The sequence below is a fragment of the Lynx rufus genome, unplaced genomic scaffold (assembly GCF_022079265.1).
Source record: "Lynx rufus isolate CCGP_SWC_20201006 ecotype Redwood Valley unplaced genomic scaffold, mLynRuf1.p SCAF_7, whole genome shotgun sequence".
NCBI lineage: Eukaryota > Metazoa > Chordata > Mammalia > Carnivora > Felidae > Lynx > Lynx rufus.
Window position 1 is genome coordinate 108,541,868 of NW_025814889.1, and position 19,611 is coordinate 108,561,478.

Here is a 19,611-nt window from a genome sequence, read left to right on the forward strand (position 1 = left end):
ATATATGTTGTTTTAGGAATTCTATAATTTATTGAGGAAAATAGACGATCAACTATGAGCAAACACTAAAAAATCTACATTTTAGGGAAATGTATTATATGATAGGCACCATGCTATAGGACTTACTACATTCACTGTCTATGTTCTTCCTGCAAGAACTTCAATAGGCAGAGACTATGATATCCATTTTTTAATCAAGAAAAAAGAGGCTTTAGGGAATGTTTAGCAAACTTGTCCAGGGTTGCATACTGGTTGAGATTCAAACCAAATGGCCACACTGACCCATAGTAGTGAAAGTATAATGATAAACTAGGAGAAATACTACTTATAGTATCATAGATATGTCTGTAGTTGTGATAGCATGTATATGTCCTTAACTCTCATGGTTTTGCTAATATAAAATAAAAACTAATGCTACAATAAACAAAGTGTCTAAGTCCTGTTCATAATGAGTGAGAAAGAGAAACTATATTGCATTCATTTTCTTTAAATACACAATAATGAAAGAATGTATAAAAAATAGAAGCAGTAAACCACCATACCCCAAAGTTCCTACTAGAAATAACCAGTTCCTTCCATAACTTAATTTCCCAGGGCCTTTTCTACACATACACAGACATAGCACACACAGCTCTACTTAAAATAGCACAAATACACTGAACCATATTATGTGTACTGCTTTGTGTCTTTTTGTTTCTTAACATATGTTAGAAATCTTTTCTAATCAGTACAAATAGGGTTCTTTATTTTTTAAAATTATTGAACTGTAGGTCTAGTTGAAACATTTACTTATTGGGCCCTCTCCGAATAAATATATCTGTAAGTCATTTCCAAATATTCCTTATTACAAAAGATTCAACAGCAATATAACAAAATTCTTGTAATATACCATTGTGCATAATTTTTTATATAATCCTATAAGTGAAATTGCTGGGTCAAAGGGTAGCTACATTTATGATACATACTGCCAACTCTCTTTAACCTTGTAATATATCCCTGTGTATTAAATGTAACACTGTTAGAACTGGTTCTGTGTTTCTTGTCGGCATTTCAAATAGATCTTCCCGCCTCCCAATAAATTTAAGCAGATTTGAGAGATTGCTGTTGACAGCTTAGTTAAATAAGCTTTCTTAGCTCTTCCAATTTGTGTGTTTATAATTCTTCCAGAGCCAGAGACATTACTAAAAGGGGTCCTTTCCAATTAAAGTAACAACAATGCATTTATGTATGGTGCCATTTACTGAATAGGAGGTGATCTCCATAGAAAATACTCATGTTTCAATCTGCATTGAATTTGGTTTCTTAAAATCATTATTAACCAGTTCTAAGTATATTACAAATAAATATGTCCATCTTCTTAAAAATAGTAATAAAACAGAGCTATTATAAACCATTATTAGGAAACCCTCAGGAATTGAAGAATTTTTAACTTTGAAACTACCACACCTTGTAAGCAAACTGAACAGCAACATAACAGACAGTGTGAAAGAGGCTGCAAAAGGCATTTCCATAGATATTTTTCTGACTATTGGCTCTTCCAATAACCAAGCATTAAAAGACTTTTCCTGTCTTCCATGTATCCTCAAATACAATGGCTAGTGACTAACTTAAAATATCCTGGCAAGAAGCATTATTTAAAGATAATTAGACATTTGTGTATTTTTTAATAATTTTATTATGAAAATTATACTTTAAAAATCACTAGTTTCTCATTTGTACTCCATTTGCTACTCTAATATTTAATTAATTACTTAGATCACATCATATAGTATAATATACTCTATTTATTGTCAAGAATTTTTGGATGTTTTTATATGAACTTCATATAATGAAAAACATTAATTGAGAACACAGGTCGTTACAGACTGCACATTTTAACTGCTTTCTATCGGTTGAGAATGCTAGCCCAGTAATAAAATATTCTAGTCAATGGGAAATTATCCATTTCAGTGATTAGACAAAAACTTGAAATTTATGTGAATACATGTAACACTGAAACTATGTTAAACATAACAATATTTTATAATTCATAAAACAGTTTAGAATCTTTCAGATGCTCCAAAGCCATCAGTATAGCTCTTACTATAATTTTCCAGAGAATCTACCAATGATGAAATTTACTTCACTTTGCTAAGCTCATCTCTGAAATAACAATTTTAGACTTTAATGTGAATATTCATCTTTTCCTAGAAAAATATTGTATATGTGCAGTAATATTACATCAACATAAAATATATATAGTTAGTAACGGTCAGTAATCAGTATAAATTTTGATTTTACATATTCTCCATTGACCTGAGATATTTAGGTTTTCCAGTCTTTAAAAGCAAGGGTATCTAGTTCAGAAAATATCAAACACATGCCGTTAAAAATGCTCCATCAACTGTTGTCTCTAAAGAATATCTTACATTCTTCAGATCCCTCTGTCACACTCCTCTGCAGTATTTTCTTAAAACAAATAACCATGTCATTCTCAAGCATGAGACATTTCATAATTCCATTTGCTGGTGGTACAAAGTTCAAATTCTTTTGCATGTCATTAAAAACTCCTGTCACCTTCTTTTGCCTTAGTAGTTGACAGTATTCCACCTCTAACATCATGGTTTTTTTTAAGTTTATTTTATTTTGAGAAAGAGAGAGAGAGACTCCTAAGCAGGCTTTGTGCTATCAGCACGGAGCCTGATGTAGAGGCTGGATCTCACCACTGTGAGATCATGACCTGAACTGAAATCAAGAGTTGGACGCTCAACCCACTGAGCCACCCAGGCACCCTCTTAACACCGTGTTCTATGTCTGCTCAAATGTTCCATGCTTCACACCCAGTAGCTCAAATTATGCTCCTTCTTTTAATTTTTTTAATATTTATTTTTGAGAGAGAGACAGAGACAGAGTGTGTGGGGGAGATGGGGAGAGATAGAGGGAGACACAGAATCTGAAGCAGGCTCCAGGCTGTGAGCTGTCAGTACCGAGCCCGACATGGGGCTTGAACTCACAAACCATGAGATCATGATCTGAGCTGAAGTAGGACACTTAACCAACTGAGATACCCAGGCACCCCTATGCTTCTTTTTGAAGCATTGCCTGATTTCCCCCTAATAAACTATGGGCTCATTGGAGGCAAAGTATTTACTTAGGAAAATATATACCTCAGAGATGTTCCCCAACATTTTTGAGTGGATTTTTAATTGATGAATTTATCCTTCGAGAACAGAGATAAAAGCATCTCTTCAATTAAAATCTAAGAAACCTTTAGTGGAACTTCAAAGAAAGTGTTTCTAATTATAACACAGTATTTTACTAATTTGATTGCTATGTTGTATGCAAAAGTGTGGGTAGGAGTTTGATCCTGAGGGGAGATTCTAGGGATTGGGAGGAGGATTATTACATTAAAACAAAAAGCTTTAGTGAAGGAAATAAGAGGGAAAAAATGTCATATTATAGCTAAGATATGACCCAAGATCTCTCATTACACACCCTAATTTATCTATATATTAACTCTACATGTAATTATTGCAAACTTTTACCAGTGTAATTTTGATCATTCAAACTGGAATACCAAGCACTGTGTTTTCAATTTTCTAATTATTGTCTGCAGCATTAAACATGGTAATAGTCATCTGATTGGCACTTTAAAAGACTGAACTAATTAAAGACAAGAAGTAGTAAAATACCTGATGTTTTTTAAAGGACAATGGTACAAACATAAAAAGCAATCTCCAAATTTACATATAACCAGCATATTGAGCTTTTAGTAGTGCTGGCTCTGTGTTAAGAATTTTATGTGCTATAATTCATCTAATTGTCACAGAAAACTTGTGAGATAGGCACCATTAATATCTTTGTCATTTTATACATGTGGAAACAAGTTTATTGAGGTTAAATAACCGTCTTAAAGATATACAATCTGGAAGTGATGCAGATAGGGAACTCAAAGGCAGCTGATTTCAGAACCCATGGTCTTTTTTTTTTTTTTTTAATGTTTAGTTATTCGTTTTTGAGAGACAGAGAGAGAGAAACAATAGGGGAAGGGTAGAGAGAGAAGGAGAGAGAGAATCCCAAGCAGGCTCCATGTTGTCAGCGCAGAGCCTGACACAGGGCTCAATCTCAGGACAGGAAGAGATCCTGACCTGAGCCAAAATCAAGAGTCAGGCACTTAGCTGACTGAGCCACCCAGGGTGCCCCTGAGAACCCAGGATCTTAATCACAATATATTCCTCCTTCTTTGAATTTAGGATGAATGGAGTTTCCTGGTTATTTCAACATAGAATGGCATATCACAAAAATTTTATCTTGTACATTTTTGAGATTGGAGATTAATTTGGAAAAGGAAAAATGACTTAAAATGAGAAAATAGGCTTAATAAATTAGTCTCTAAATCCAGAGACATGGGGAAATTACTCTAAGTGGAATATTGACAATGGGTTGGTAATGGAGCAACCATTTTACTTGAGGGTATGCCTTTTGAAACCAAAGGAGCAGGAATGGGAAAATAAAGGAAATAATGTCTATTAGTTATTGAAGATTATCTCTATTTTTATTGGAATAAGTAGATGTTTGAATATGAAGTTTGTAAATACACAGGGAGATGGATCAATTGGATAAAAATCAAAGTTCCAGTGCAAATTGGATATTTTTCATTTTCTGAGATTTTTAAAAACATTGTAAAACCAGTCTGAGTAATCTAAAGCTTTTGTTCTGCATTAATAGGTCTTTCTATGAAGTAGTCTCTATTGTACGGTATAATTACTTTAAAATCATTGGGGTTTTTTGGTGATTTAATTTGAAAATGTTCATTGTTGGGGGCACCTGGGTGGCTCAGTCAGTTAAATGTCTGACTTCGGCTCAGGTCATGATCTCACAGTTCGTGAGTTTAAGCCCCACATCAGACTCTGTGCTGACAGCTCAGAGCCTGGAGCCTGCTTTGGATTCTCTGACACCTCCCCGCTTGCACTCTGTGTCTTCTCAAAAATAAACATTAAAATATTAAAAAAAAAAGAAAATGTTCATTGTTATATCCAAAAAGTAATCTCTTCATATGATATACTTACTTATTTTCAGTACAGTCAAATTTTAGTAGCAGAATTACATTTTTAGAAGAAATCTTAAAAATCAGTTGAGTATTTTTATTCAGATAGTGTTATGTGAAGAATTACAACAATTTGGTTTTGGAGTATCCATTTCCTTGTGTTATATAACATTTGTTTGTTTTTTTTAATTCTTCATTTATTAATTTGCCACATTTTTTGTGCCTACTATGTACCTGGATAAAGCATGAGGATGCAAATATGAATATAATATTTCCCACCAAGAAGCTTAGAGCCTTTTAATGAAGAATCTTAAATTCTGATGAAATATGAACTTACACTCTGCTTAATAGTATTTCTGCTTAGCAAAGCTATGGTTAGAAAAGAAGAACAATACTGCTCTTACCCAAGGGAAACTGTAACCTCAACAAGTTAGACAACCAGTCAAGGTTTGCCTCTTGCATCTCTCTGAGAGGTGATGTAGTCAAATATCAACAAAGATGGAAAGCAGAAGGGAACTTCTTATCACAATCTTCACTGCAGTTAGTCATGGAGTTACAGAGAGTCTTTTCTTCAAAATGTACATTTATTATTTTCAACAGCAAAATTGTTTTTTTTTTTAATTTTTTTTGTTTATTTATTTCTGAGACAGAGAGAGACAGAGCACAAGTGTGGGAGGGGCAGAGAGAGAGGGAGATACAGAATCACAAGCAGGCTCCAGGCTGTGAACTGTCAGCACAGAGACCGACGCAGGGCTTGAACTCACAAACCGGGAGATCATGACCTGAGCCAAAGTCAGTCACTCAACTGACTGAGCCACCCAGGCGCCCCTCCACAGCAAAATTGTTAAGCCCATGTTCAGTATACATCAGCATTCTGCTGGGGGTTAGAGAGACAGATGTATCACCAAGACAAAATTGTTTCTGCTCCACTACAGTATAGCATCTACAGAAACCAATTTCCAGAGCCCATCATCTGTGCCTGGTTGTACAGACATCTGTAATTTGGCATGTTCTAAATCAAATTCATTTCCGGTTCCTCTCCTCAACTCTGCCCACACGTGTTCTTGGATCTATTTTCTTATTTTGTCTAATGATAAGACAATGCCTCTGCACTGTTGCCTGAGGTAAAAATCTCAGCATCTTTCCTGACTCTTCCTCTGTTGTCCTCACTGATGACGCACACCATCCCACATGCAGTATGTAATCAAGTTCAGTCAATTCCATCTCAGAAATGTCTCTGACATTTTCCTGTTTTTTCTTTTTTCTTTTTTTTTTTTTCTGACTCACTTCCTCCCTCTAGAGAAGATAAGCCCTGCACAGTAAGAACTTGATCTGTTTTGTTCACTGCAGTATCCCTTGCTCCTAGAAGAGTTCCTGGCACATAGTAAGACTTCAACAAATGTTTGTTAAATGAATATCTATTTCCAAAATAACATAACAACAATTAATATTTTTGGAGGATCATTATTCGCCAGGCACAGAGATATGTGCTTTGTAAATTTATGTATTTAATTTTTAAACTTACTCTAGAATAGATTGGCACAAAGAATTGATCGGTCTTAGGAGCCCTTGTTTGTAGCTACAGGGTTTTACTTAATTGCCCTGCCACAACCACTCATTCCTACAGTTCATCTTCCATACTGTTATTAGCATTATTTTTCTAAAGATTTATTACAATTCTATTTACCCACTTGAAACCTTTCAATGACTTATAACTTCTTGTCATTCCATGTTGGGTGTATTACAACTTGGCTACAGCCTACATTTCCACTCTATTTTTCAGGGTTCCATTCCAAGAACCAATATCATAGCTGAAGAGCATACTTGCTTCCCAAATTATGCCACTCACTTTATCACGTGTGCCTTTGTTACTATTGTGGACTGTGCCCGCAATTACTTTCTCCCTGCCTGCTTAATTAACTTCTATTCATCTTTCAAACTCAATTCCAAATCTCCTCCTGCATCTAGTTGAAAGAGAGAATTTGGAAGCCAGATACATCTGAATTTTCATTCTGGACTGTCTACTTATGACTGTAATTTCAGGCAAGGTCTTAATCCTCAAGGTCTTTGCTGTAAAGTTAGCACATTAACACTTGATTTCAAGGGTTATTTCTTTGATTAAATGAGATAACAAAGCAATTAGAACTTGGTACACACTCAGAAAAAGTATATCAGATCAATGCCTTCTCCTGACATCATCAGTTGAATAGACTGCTCACATTAATTCCCATATCTATTTCAAAACTTACGGAAATCGTGTATTTTTAAATGTACAAATCTAACTGTGTGCCAGGTACCAGGTTTCAGGGACCAAGTAGACTCTAAATAAGTAAATGCTGAATTTATTGATGATTCTAAGATAGAATCATATGTAATAAAAGTACTCTATACTTTCTTTAGCCAAATGTAATTTTTATGGATTATTTTTATTATTCTTCACTGCTAGTAATAAAGAGTTGATTCTGTGCTTACATAAGCTCTGTACACCTTTTACATCAATAACACCACATGTTTTTATTTGTCCAGCCTTGGAGTCAAACATTGAATTAAATAGAATGACTCAATAGATTAGAAAAGGTCTCCAGCTCTATCAAGACTTGTCATAGTTTAAGGCAAATGTAAATGTCAATGTCAGGTCAAAAAAGACAGAATCAAAAAGTAGTGTGAGTCTTGGGAAAGAAAGGAGTACTACAAACGGGGCATAGCCAACTCAAAGTGTGGGGCTGACTCTGCCATCACAAATGAGAATTAGATGGAAATGTTGCTGTTACAATATGATTTTGGTTTGCTTTGTAAATAGTCTATTTAGGAACATACAAACTGCTATTCAACTACTTGGGGAGAGATCTGGACTGGTAAAACCATCAATCTTGTACTGTGTGAGCACACAATTTCTTTTCTGCGACTTGTGGCAATCACAATTTCCTGCTTTACAAAATGTCAGGAGGCTGGGTCCCAGGAAAAAAGAGGAAGTCAGAACTTGCTGCATATTTCTTGAAGATTATTAATTAATTTATTGTTTCTTTGGAATCATTTTCTTCAGGGAGGAGGGAACCACTTATCTAATTTAAAACTATTATTCATGATATTAGTGATAACACTTTATTTACAGGTAATATGGAACCTTAAAAAACAGCTGTATTGAAATTCAATCTTGGCTTAGAGTTTTCCTTTTATTCATTGCTGAATGAGTGTCTCATTAACATTAAAAAGAACTGTGAATGCCTAATGATTACGACATAGAACATGTCTAGGGGTTAATTTTAATTGCGTATAATTGTATTTGGATGAACAGTTTAGAAACAATCATCCAACAATAGTAACCACATTTCTTAATTACAAGTAGCAATTGACTTGGACAGACATTTGTTGTGCCTCTGACCCTATAAAAAGAGCACTCTGGAAATCTGAGTTTATGTCTTCCTATGTTGGAAATATCATCTTTCATGACCACAACTTGCAAAGAGAAAAAAGAAAAAGATGACAATAGCTTTAAGTCATGTGCTACTTTACAGAAAAGACAAAGGAGGCTCAGATACTTAAACAATTTGCCCACATTCACTCAACTATTAAGTTATAGAATAAAAATTGATATTTACGTTTGTACATTTTGAAATCCAGTGCTAAGTAACGAAAAGAAAAAATTTTGTGTGACCCATTTGTATCATATTTGTGTGTTGTGGTCTGAATGATGTGTCTACTCCAGATTCATATATTGAAAATCTAATGCCCAAATTGACGGTATTAAGAGGTAGGGCTTTTGGAAGGTGATTAGGTAAGAAAAGTGGAGCTCTCATGAATGGGATTAAGAGCCCTTATAAAAGAGGCCCCAGAGAGCTAACTTGTTCCTTCCACCATGTAAGGATATGACTTGAAGTTTGCAACCCTGAAAAGGATCCTCACTTGCCCATGCTGGCACTGTGATCATAGACTTCTAGCCTCCAGAACTGCAAGAAATACATGTCTGTTATTTATCAACTTTCCCATCTGTGGTATTTTGTTATAGCAACCAGAATGGTCTAAGACATTGTGTCTGTAGATAGATACTGAAGTTGAAATCTGTTTGATTGTGGAATAAAAAGGATGTCAGTCTATGGCACAGATCTTCATTGGCTGTGTATTTATGAGCTGAGGTTTATAACATGTCTTAATACTTGTAAGTATTACTATCTTTACAGGTGGTCCTACACAGATAAAGCTCATTAAATGGAAAAGTTTTCTGGTATCGATGACCAAGAAACACTTGCTGAGAAATCTACGATGAACAAAGTTTTGGGTTGCTTATTTTCTTTTTTTCTTTTTTTTTTTCTTTTTTTTTAACGTTTTTATTTATTTTTGGGACAGAGAGAGACAGAGCATGAACGGGGGAGGGGCAGAGAGAGAGGGAGACACAGAATCGGAAACAGGCTCCAGGCTCTGAGCCATCCGCCCAGAGCCTGACGCGGGGCTCGAACTCACGGACCGCGAGATCGTGACCTGGCTGAAGTCGGACGCTTAACTGACTGCGCCACCCAGGCGCCCCTGGGTTGCTTATTTTCAACATAAGGTTGAAGAGGTAAAACCAAAAATTGATTAGGTGTAATATATATTTATGCATTGTTTTCTAATAGAATACTAATTACATTATAATCTGGAAAAAAAAACATTTGTCATTTACTAGGGTTCAAAGCATACTTTATTGAAGGAGAATATTCAAGCTATGAAGAAGTGTGAAGATTATTAGCCCAACCATAACTTTATGCAGAAGAAAAAAAATCAATACTAGAGAGTCCAAGTGACTGATTTATTTTTTTAAGTTTATTTATTTTGAGAGAGACAGAGACAGCATGAGTCGGGTATGGGAAGAGAGAGAGGTAGACAGAGAATCCCAAGCAGTCTTGACCCTTCAGCACAGAGCCCCATGCGGGGCTCAAACTCCCGAAATCCTGAGATTACGACCTGGAGCAGAAACCAAGAGTTGAACGCTTAACTGACTGAGCTACCCAGGCGTCCCCAAGTGATTGATTTAACTTGTTACTGATAGGACCGAGACTAGACTGAGGTTTCCTGATTGTCAATGTTATACAATTTGAAAGGATTCGAATGACCTTAGAGTCTAAAATCATGGTGTTTCATGTTAACCATTAAATTCAAAGTCACCAACTAAGGCATAAAACATGGATAATCAAATATGGGAGAAGTAGGACTTTCATGATACACTTAAGATTGATACCCTGTCTAAAATAGGTTTCACCGTAATCAGTGGTTTTCCCCATGTTATAAACAATTGTGCTTTTTCTATTGAGTACCAAAAGTAATCCTTTGGGGTTTAGGCCTCAGTCATGAAATAACATACATTTTATACTCTAGAATCACACTCCCTTTGGTGAATAAGATGTTCATATGAAGGAGCTAAAAATAACTGAGGGAATAGTGGCTTAAATCTCCCATTTCATTTTCAGGTTCACAGTGGGGTAGACCAAATGAAATGGTGAGCAAAACTGCCAGCATGCAAATGTATGTTAAAAGTTATTTCTGTTTCTCTCCTATTTCTCTCTCTCTCTGTTTTTTGCTGACTTTTTACAGTTTTATTTATTTTGAGTTAAATCTGCTTAAGATGTTCCTACACTTTAATGCATGAGAGCAAAATACTGCATAAATTTTTAAAGAGAGAGCAAGACTAGATTATAAATATGTATGAATATCAATATTCATATATTAATATCAATATGTATGAACATCAATAACAAAGCAACTTATCAATAGAAACAAGCCCACCACCCAGGAACTTCATGGCGACATCTGCAATAGTCAGTTAATGTAGGTTTACAACAATAGCCATTGAAGGAAGAATCTAGGTTCTAACAGGATTGGCTTGGTCCATGCAATAAGTAAAAAAATATATACATATATATATATAGAGAGAGATAAATATCTAGATTTATTTTTAAATTAGAGTAGTAATAATGGGCTTTCATTATCACATGGCAACAATCCACTAGACCTGAATAATTGCTAATTCCATTTAGACAGGAAAGGTTCTCTCCAGTTTCCTGCAATCTCCTGTATCCCTGATTTCTTAATATTTCATTTTATTTATTTTATTTTTCCAATTTCTTAATATTTTAATATCGAACTGCATCACTCATTTATATTACCTATATGATTCTAGATATATGAGTATGCAACAGCTGATTCAGAAAGGGAGCTCAAGCTGAAAAAAATTTTTGGTATTTTTATCCTTAATAGTATGGTTATCTCTGAGATAGAGAGAGATGCAGCATACACACTTTAGCATTTTCCATCCTGTTAGAAAAGAGAAATAAAAATATCAGATGTGCCTTTCCTGGCTTAGTGTCATTAGATCTTTACTCAGCCAATCTTCTATTGAGTATTTTGATAATCAGAGAAAAGCATTCAGATTTCTTTTTTTTTAATTAATTTTTACAGTTTATTTTTGAGAGTGCTCAGGGGAAGGGGGTGGGCAGACAGAGAGGGAACCAGAGAATCCAAAGGAGGCTCTATGCTGTCAACACAAAACCTGATGTGGGGATTGAACCCATGAACCGGTGAGATCATGACCTGAGCTGAAGTTGGATGCTCAGCAGACTGAGTCACCCAGGCACCTCTACCATTCTGATTTCTATATTTGTCTGCCTATAAGGAAGAAATGTGCTCAAGTGATTCATTTTGGCTATTTCTGGTCTCTGTGAAAGTGAATTTTGATGGCATATCTGTGGTATGCTTAGTATTACTTGGCTATAGTGAGAGATTTTGCTGATTATGCATGTGTGTGTATGTGTGTGTGTGTGTATCTTGAATAATACTTATACTTCTTATTATATATTAAGAAATGAGCAAAATTGTCCTTAATTTCAATGTCTTAGGTATTTTATTTAGTATGAACCTATCTCTTAGGTCTGTTATATCTAAGACACTGGTTACACCTAAGCATTTACAGGGTAAAGCCAATGTTACTAATGAATTTTAGAGGGCAGCGCTATTATTTCTAAATATGTCCTTCCAGATTTCTGGAGTATGTAGAACAAAGTTAAATTAATTGAAAGTGAGGCAATGAATTACTTTTACCTTATGTTTTTTGTGAATCTAGGTTGATTGGCTGACAAAATGTCACAAATTCTTTACCCTTCCTTGTACGTATTCCCTCTTCAGCATGACTTTGCAACGTCTCCCATCAAGAGGTGTAGTCTCTTTCCCACACATGAATGCCAGCTGAATTTTTACTATATTTTGGCTAATAGAATGCTCTAGAATTAATAGTGTGCAATTTTAAGCTTAGAACTCAGTAGGCCCTTCATGCTCCAACTCTCCCTCCTAGAACCCTTACTACCACAGAACAGGCCTGCCCTAGTTTTGCTTGAGGTGCAGAGACCACTCAGAAAAGGGTTTTTTTTTTTGTTTCTGTGGCATTTCTCCATTATGAGAATAGAAGTTGTTCTTCAAGTAAGTCACTGTTCTTTGTCCCTCATGACATAATTCCTCTAGTATATTGCGTATTTATAAAGCCTTGAAATCCATAGACCATGGACACGCTTTCATTATTGTCAGTAACAGAGTCATTCTCAGCCTGATTATTTTATACTTACAAAATGGGCTTCCTCCTTTTCCAATACACATGCAAAAATATTGGTCAATATTGAGGTAGTTAATCTATAAGGAAATATTTACTTCCTGATTTTATGCAAAGCAGTAATTTCTATGGAATGTGGAAACATAGAAGCTGAGAATTTTAACTAAGAGACTGTTCATAAAGGTTTTCTCATTTTGGTTTCAGGTTGAAGGTTGAAGACTCTCGATGGTGTTGTGATAATGCTGCCCTTGGAAAGGGGAAGTTGCTCATAAATTTTATCATATTAAGATCAAAATTAAGACATTTTGAACTGAGAATGTTTCACTACTCTAACATTACATGAAGAAATAAAATCAAATGTAACAAGATGACTGACCAGTTCCTGAGGAGTCCATATTTATTGGAAAGAACAGACAGTAATGTGGGATCACATATCTACTGTGATGAAAGAATTATGAAGGGCTAACTTTTTCTGTAGGCTGATAGTTCATACTGCAACGCATGACCGTGCACTAAAATATCTCACTGGAGACTGGCTAATCCCACTGTATTTGAATAGCATACCTTCTCCTGCTTCATACGTTGTTATTAACTCTTTGGCTGAGCCATAGGAAGTGGAGCAGTGGCAATAAACAGAAAGTGTTCTAAAAGGGCTCTACCTCTCGATTTAATTAAAAGGAAAAATGGGAACACTTGGATGGCTCAGCCAGTTAAGCATCACACTCTTGATTTCGCTTCAGGTCATGATCTCACTGTTCGTGAGCTGGAGCCCTGTGTCAGCTCTGCACGGACAGCCCAGATCTTCTTGGGTTTCTCTCTCTCTCTCTTTCACTCTTGCTCTCGCTCTTGCTCTCTGCCCCTACCCTTCTCTCTCAAATAAACATTTTAAAAAAGGAAAAAGGAACCATATGCACTAAAAATATTTGGGAAGACACAAATTACTGCTGATTCTAATTGTTCCTACATACCGTTGTAAAAATAAAAATTGAGAAAATAAAATAGCTTATGAAAATGAACTCAGTACTGATGGATTGAAATTTAGTTTGAAAATCTCCTCCTTCTTCCCTCAAAGGACAGCCTGTTATAAATAGAATTTTTTTTTGCAGTGACATTTTCACATCTTTTTTGAAAATACAGACAAGAAAATAACATGTGGTACAGTTTAAGGTAAAATAAAAAGGATTCTATTGAAAAAAACACATAACACATAAACATAATGCTATTTTCTACAAGTAAATCTGGCTGATTTAAACCAGTGTGAAAGTGCCAGCCTCCAAAGGTAGTAAACAGAAATTTTTGAAATGTTTACACCAGAAAGTGCCACCAACAGTGACTTTATATATACATCTTTCACATGAATAAAGAAAAGAAAACACTTGTGTATGTGCATTGCCATTTTTAGCTCCCTTTTCCAGCTACCATATGGGTAACTTCATTAGAGAGCCTGAATGTGTATTTTATGAATTGCCCACTTGGTTAAACAGTAAGCATTAATGATAATTACAAGAATCTCAAAGGCTATAAAATTAATATCGTGCATTTGAAGAGTCTAAGAGATTAGAAGAGGAACACAAATTATGCTTCTTTTATTTTCTTCAAAGGCAGATTCAAACAAAAACTGTACTCTCTTTCTCTTGACAGGGCTTAATAATTTAGCAAGATTAATGTGATAAAGTCCTTGCTTCAGGAAAGAGAAAGAAGTAACAGAAGCATATCAGAATGATGGAAGGGAAAGGTCAAAGACTAGGAAGGAAATTAGTTTGAATTAAAGTTTGAACAGATTTTTCTGCTAAATATTACCATTTACACTCTACCAAGTGTAAAGAATTAAGTATTAGCATCTTTATAGACCCACAACACTTGATTTTCTGCTTCAAGCCAGTATATTCAATCTTACAGCCAGAGTAAGCTTGTGATGAAAAGATAAATACAATTAAAATAAAATTATGTACAAACACATATGTATATATATATTTTAAGAATCCTTGATCTGATATGAATAAAAAGGAAATCTGTAGAGACTAATATAAAAGTAAAAGCAGAAACCCTGAGAGGTAAGTAATCTCCAAAGCCAGCTTTCTAGGTGAGAACTTCTAGCAATTCTTAGAATGCTTGAGCTACTCTTTTGACTGTTTCATGAGGAACAGAGTGAAAAGCATAATAGAAGTCCCTTATCCAGATAAAATGAGAAATAAACCTCATGGGGAAAATAATTCTGAAATGAAATCTTGTCCTAAGTGCTGGCTGGAGAGAAAAAACAAAGAATTAACAAGTTAGTCCTCATCACAGATCTGAAGTAGGAACCCATGCTGTTTGTTGGGTTAAAAACTTAAAACAGAGCATTTAGCTGCCTCCTTGCCCCTGTCGGGGACTGGTAAAAGCAAGTACTGTACTTTAAGAATAGAACTCCAAATCTAGCCTTAAAGAATTCCCATCAATAATATTCCGAATATCTGAGATTGTATTCAAAAACAAAAACACACAAACAAAATAGGATTTTGTAAGTGAAAACAACCAGGAACAACAGAGAGTACAATCAAAACCACAGATTAGAGGTTTGGCTTGAACATAAGAAAAAGAAAGAAGAGACTATTAAATCTGTAAAACCCTCTAATGGAATTTGTTAACACAAGGGTATACAAAAAGAATAAAATGAGATTAGTTACACGTCACAAATGTAGATTAACACAGTGAATTGGTTATAGATTCAAAGAACGTGGCATTAAGAAATTTATGTGATGGGGGCACCTTGGTGGCTAGTCGGTCAAGCGTCCAGCTCCAGATTTCAGGTCAGGTCATGATCTCATCGTTTAAGTTTGAGCCCCATCCCATGTCTGGCTTTGCACTTAGAGCACGAAGCCTGCTTGGGATTCTCTCTCTCTCCTTGTCTTTATGCCCTTCCCTGCCCTATCTTTCTCTTTCTTTCTTTCTTTCTTTCTTTCTTTCTTTCTTAATAAATAAATAAACAAACTTAAAAATAAAAAAAAAACTATGAAATGATTTGGAAAAAAATTAAGAGACATAAAGGATAGAGAAAAATGGAAGCGGCCACATTAAAAGAGATAATGACTGAGTAATTCCAGAATTGCTGAAAAAACATCTCTGCTCGGATACTGTAGGGCTAATAAATCTGAAGTGTGATATATAAAAACTGTACCTAGATTCATCATAACTAGCTTCAGAACACCAAAGATCAAGAGATTTTAAAAGCAGCCAGAGAAAAATAGCAAATTACAGACACAGGTATAGCAATTAGGCAGAGAGTTGACTTTCCAATAATAAATAGACTCCAGAAAACAGTGGAATAAAACCTTAAATGGTGTCAGAAAAATTATTGACAATCTAGACTCACATTCCAGGGATATTAATTTACTATAATGAGAGCAAAATATAGGTACTTTCAGACAAAATAAAAAAAAAAACCTGAATAATGTTCACTAAGAGAAAATTGAAAGAACATATTTCACAAAGGGAGATAAAGTGGAAGTTCTGATAAGAAGGAATGGAGCGAAAAGAAAGTGAGAAATATGTGAGTAAATCCTCCATAATATTAATTTACAAAACAATAATAATAATTTCAACTTTTGGAATAATAGAGCAAAAATACATATAACATTAACACAAAAATCTGGATGGCTCATGATAATTAAGATATTCTAAGATACTTGTATTTTAGGAAGGATTTAAAGATATTAATACACCCTGGAAGGTACCTTAATTGTGTTAGTTGTATACTGTAATTTTGTTCTATGACCTGTTTTTTCTTCTAGTATCAATATGTTTCCAAGTTTAATTCAAAATATCAAAATACATGCTTTGATAAACTCGTAAATTTCCAACAAACATACTCTAGAGTTTTTACTGTGAAAGTAGTAGTATTGAAAGAATAAAATCTGCTTACATAAAATTAATGAGCAAATAGCTCCAATTTAGGCATGAGTTTGACTTTATGAAATAGCTTTGATAATATGCAAAAAAATTGTAGCTCCTCAGAATTTTACTGTGAGTGACAGATAACCAATCCCACTTAAGAAAGAAGCTGTCATAATCTGTCCTGTACAGAAAATGTTGATACACTAGAAAAAAGAAAGTCCAGTATTACTAATATATTCCTCTGGTTTATTATTAATAAAAGTAAAATAAAAATATTCTAGATAATTTGTTATTTCCCATGCAGTTGCATTATGTTCATATTTATTAATATTTTCTAAATTGACAGAATATATACACATTTTAACTTTTTTGTGTATCATAGCATATCCCTTTACATTAAGTAAAATTATTTAAAAGTAGTTAAATGCTTGAAATATATATTATACAATATAAAGATATATATATATATATATCTTTTAACATTACAATTGCTTTTCTCAGGGTAGTAAATAAATTAGATATATTTTATAATATTTCATTTAAGCACAGGATTATTTGCCTTTTGAAAATAACTTCAGTCCATATTACCTAGCTTCACTTCACCTAAAAAGTGCACAGGGTACTTTGTTACGAATGTCTACATTACTGATTTTTCCATCATGTATAAAGGCTTACAATATTCAAGAGAATGTTTTTGCTATAACATTAGAAATTCATTGCCTGGAACACAGTTTGCTACTGCAGTTCGCCATACCATGTAACAAGGTTATTCAGAAGAAAACTGTGCAGCTATAAGAAAATGAGAACATGAAGAGAAGTCTCTAAAGATAATGTCTTTAAAAGTCATGTGGGCATTCTTTGAGCAAAGATATTTTGAGTAACAAATATGTTGTTATTTTGCATTACTTGTCTTGACTACACTTAAAAGTACTATTTATATATATTTTTTAAAAATTCAGTGCTTCTCTGGGCTATGTAGTTACTTCCAAGGAGACAATAATGTTATTTTCTGGAGTTTGAAAATTCATATGCTCTTAAAGCACAAATTCCTCTGTCTCGCCTGGTATCTCCATTAGTTTTTTGGGTTTTTCTTTTTTTCATCTCTGTTTAGATGTTCTGTGGTCAATTACATACTCACCTTCACTGGGATATCTGTAGTTTTCCTCCATTCTTAATACTGTAGCTCTCACATATGGCAAGAATAGTTGCAATTCTAGATTGATCTTTTAAAGTTTATTTATCCATTTTGTGAGAGAGAGAGTATGTGCACCTGCCCGAGCGGGGGAGGGGCACAGAGAGAGGGAGATCTTATAGTCATGAGATCATGACCTGAGCCAAAATCAAGAGTTGGTCACTCTATGGACTGTGACATTCAGGCGTCCCACAGGTTGATCTTTAAAATGGTAGTAGTCATTCTGATCATCTTATTTCAAATAAACTTATTTGTCAATATGGAGGTATTACCACTCAATCATTAGGGTCAGGCAGAAAGGAGGTGGCATTTAAAGAGGTCTCACTGTAGGGGAGCCTGTGTGGTTTAGTTGGTTAAGCGTCTGACTTCTGCTCAGGTCATGATCTCACGGTTAGTTCCAGCCCTAAATGGGGCTCTGTGCCGACAGCTCAGAGCCTGGAGCCTGTTTTGGATTCTGTGTCTCCCTCTGTCCCTCCTCTGCTCTTGCTTTCTCTTTCTCAAAAATAAATACACATTAACAAAAATTAAAAAAAAAAAAAAAAGAGGCCTCACTATAGATTCCAAGAAATTTGGTCTGCAGAACACTGTAACAGTAAGTCAAGTTTTAACAAGCTTTTGGTATTTGGCCACAACAAGGCATTTGGACTATGGGCTTTACGTTTTTAAATTTATGGATGGAACCCATTGATGATAGGAGTCCAGACACTAGAAGTGGTAATCAGATGATCAGGCAATCATGAAAGAACTGTATGTGTTTTGAAAATTGTATAACATCCTTCAAGACCTGGATGTCTTATAATGTCTTGTAATGATCTATGCCTTCTGACTGTTTCCACTTACTAGTGATCTGACCTTATATTTCAAGATAGATTTTAACAGATCTGATTTTTTTTACAGTAAGAACTGATGAATTTTCTGAAAGGCTGATTAACAAATGGAATCTGATGATTTAACCTTGTATGCAGATCACCAAATAGAAACTGAAACATACACTGAAAACACAAGACCTGGGCTTATTAGTGGTTTATAAGGATTATATTTGACTAATAATTGCTCATATATTCTAAGGAAAAATATCACAGAGGTGTACCTGAGAAGAGATATACATGAAACAAAATATTCAATTAAGTAAAGGGTAATTAAGTAAAGATAATTTCTCTGAGTGTATTAAGTCATATGTTTTCTTTTTATAAATATTATTTTGATATAAAAATAATGTTATTACTATGAGAATTTATCCTATTTGATATTTAACATACTAGATGGCATTATTGATGTAGCTTAAATTATAATATATATGAGTGATTTTTCTTCTTTCTGAGGCATTATTATGAACAATAGTTAATTTTATATACTTCTGTTCTTTATTGTGATTAAATATTTTGAATCATGTTTCAAATAATTTTGTTAGCACAGAAATTTCAAAGAATTAAAAAAATTAGTTGATGGAATTATTTTATTATTTTTGACCATTTCCAATATTCAAGCTTCAAATATTTAATAGAGATATTTAAATATATAACATATAAATATACATTTTTAAATATATAATGTAATTATTCAGCCTGTCATAATAGCAAACTTCATTTCTGTGTAAAGTGAAAGCATATATTGGAAAAAATCTCAAGGTAAGGCTAATCAACCAAGCATTCTACAGGGAGATAGTAACCCTAAAAACAACTATAAACTTGTAATAGTTATGGAAGGATTTTCAAGACAACAAGATGTCATCAGATTAAAAATATCTGTATGTTGATTTTCTGAAAAAATTCAGAGTTCCTTGTTACTGATAAATATTTGAATACATACTCAACACATCCTAAATTTTTGGATAAATAAATTGCTTCAGTTACACAAATGTCAGCTGTTACTATATACTGCATGTTAAATAATAATAAATGTGTACTTTCTGTACTATTCCCAAGCAGTTTTCTTCATGGGCACAGGAGC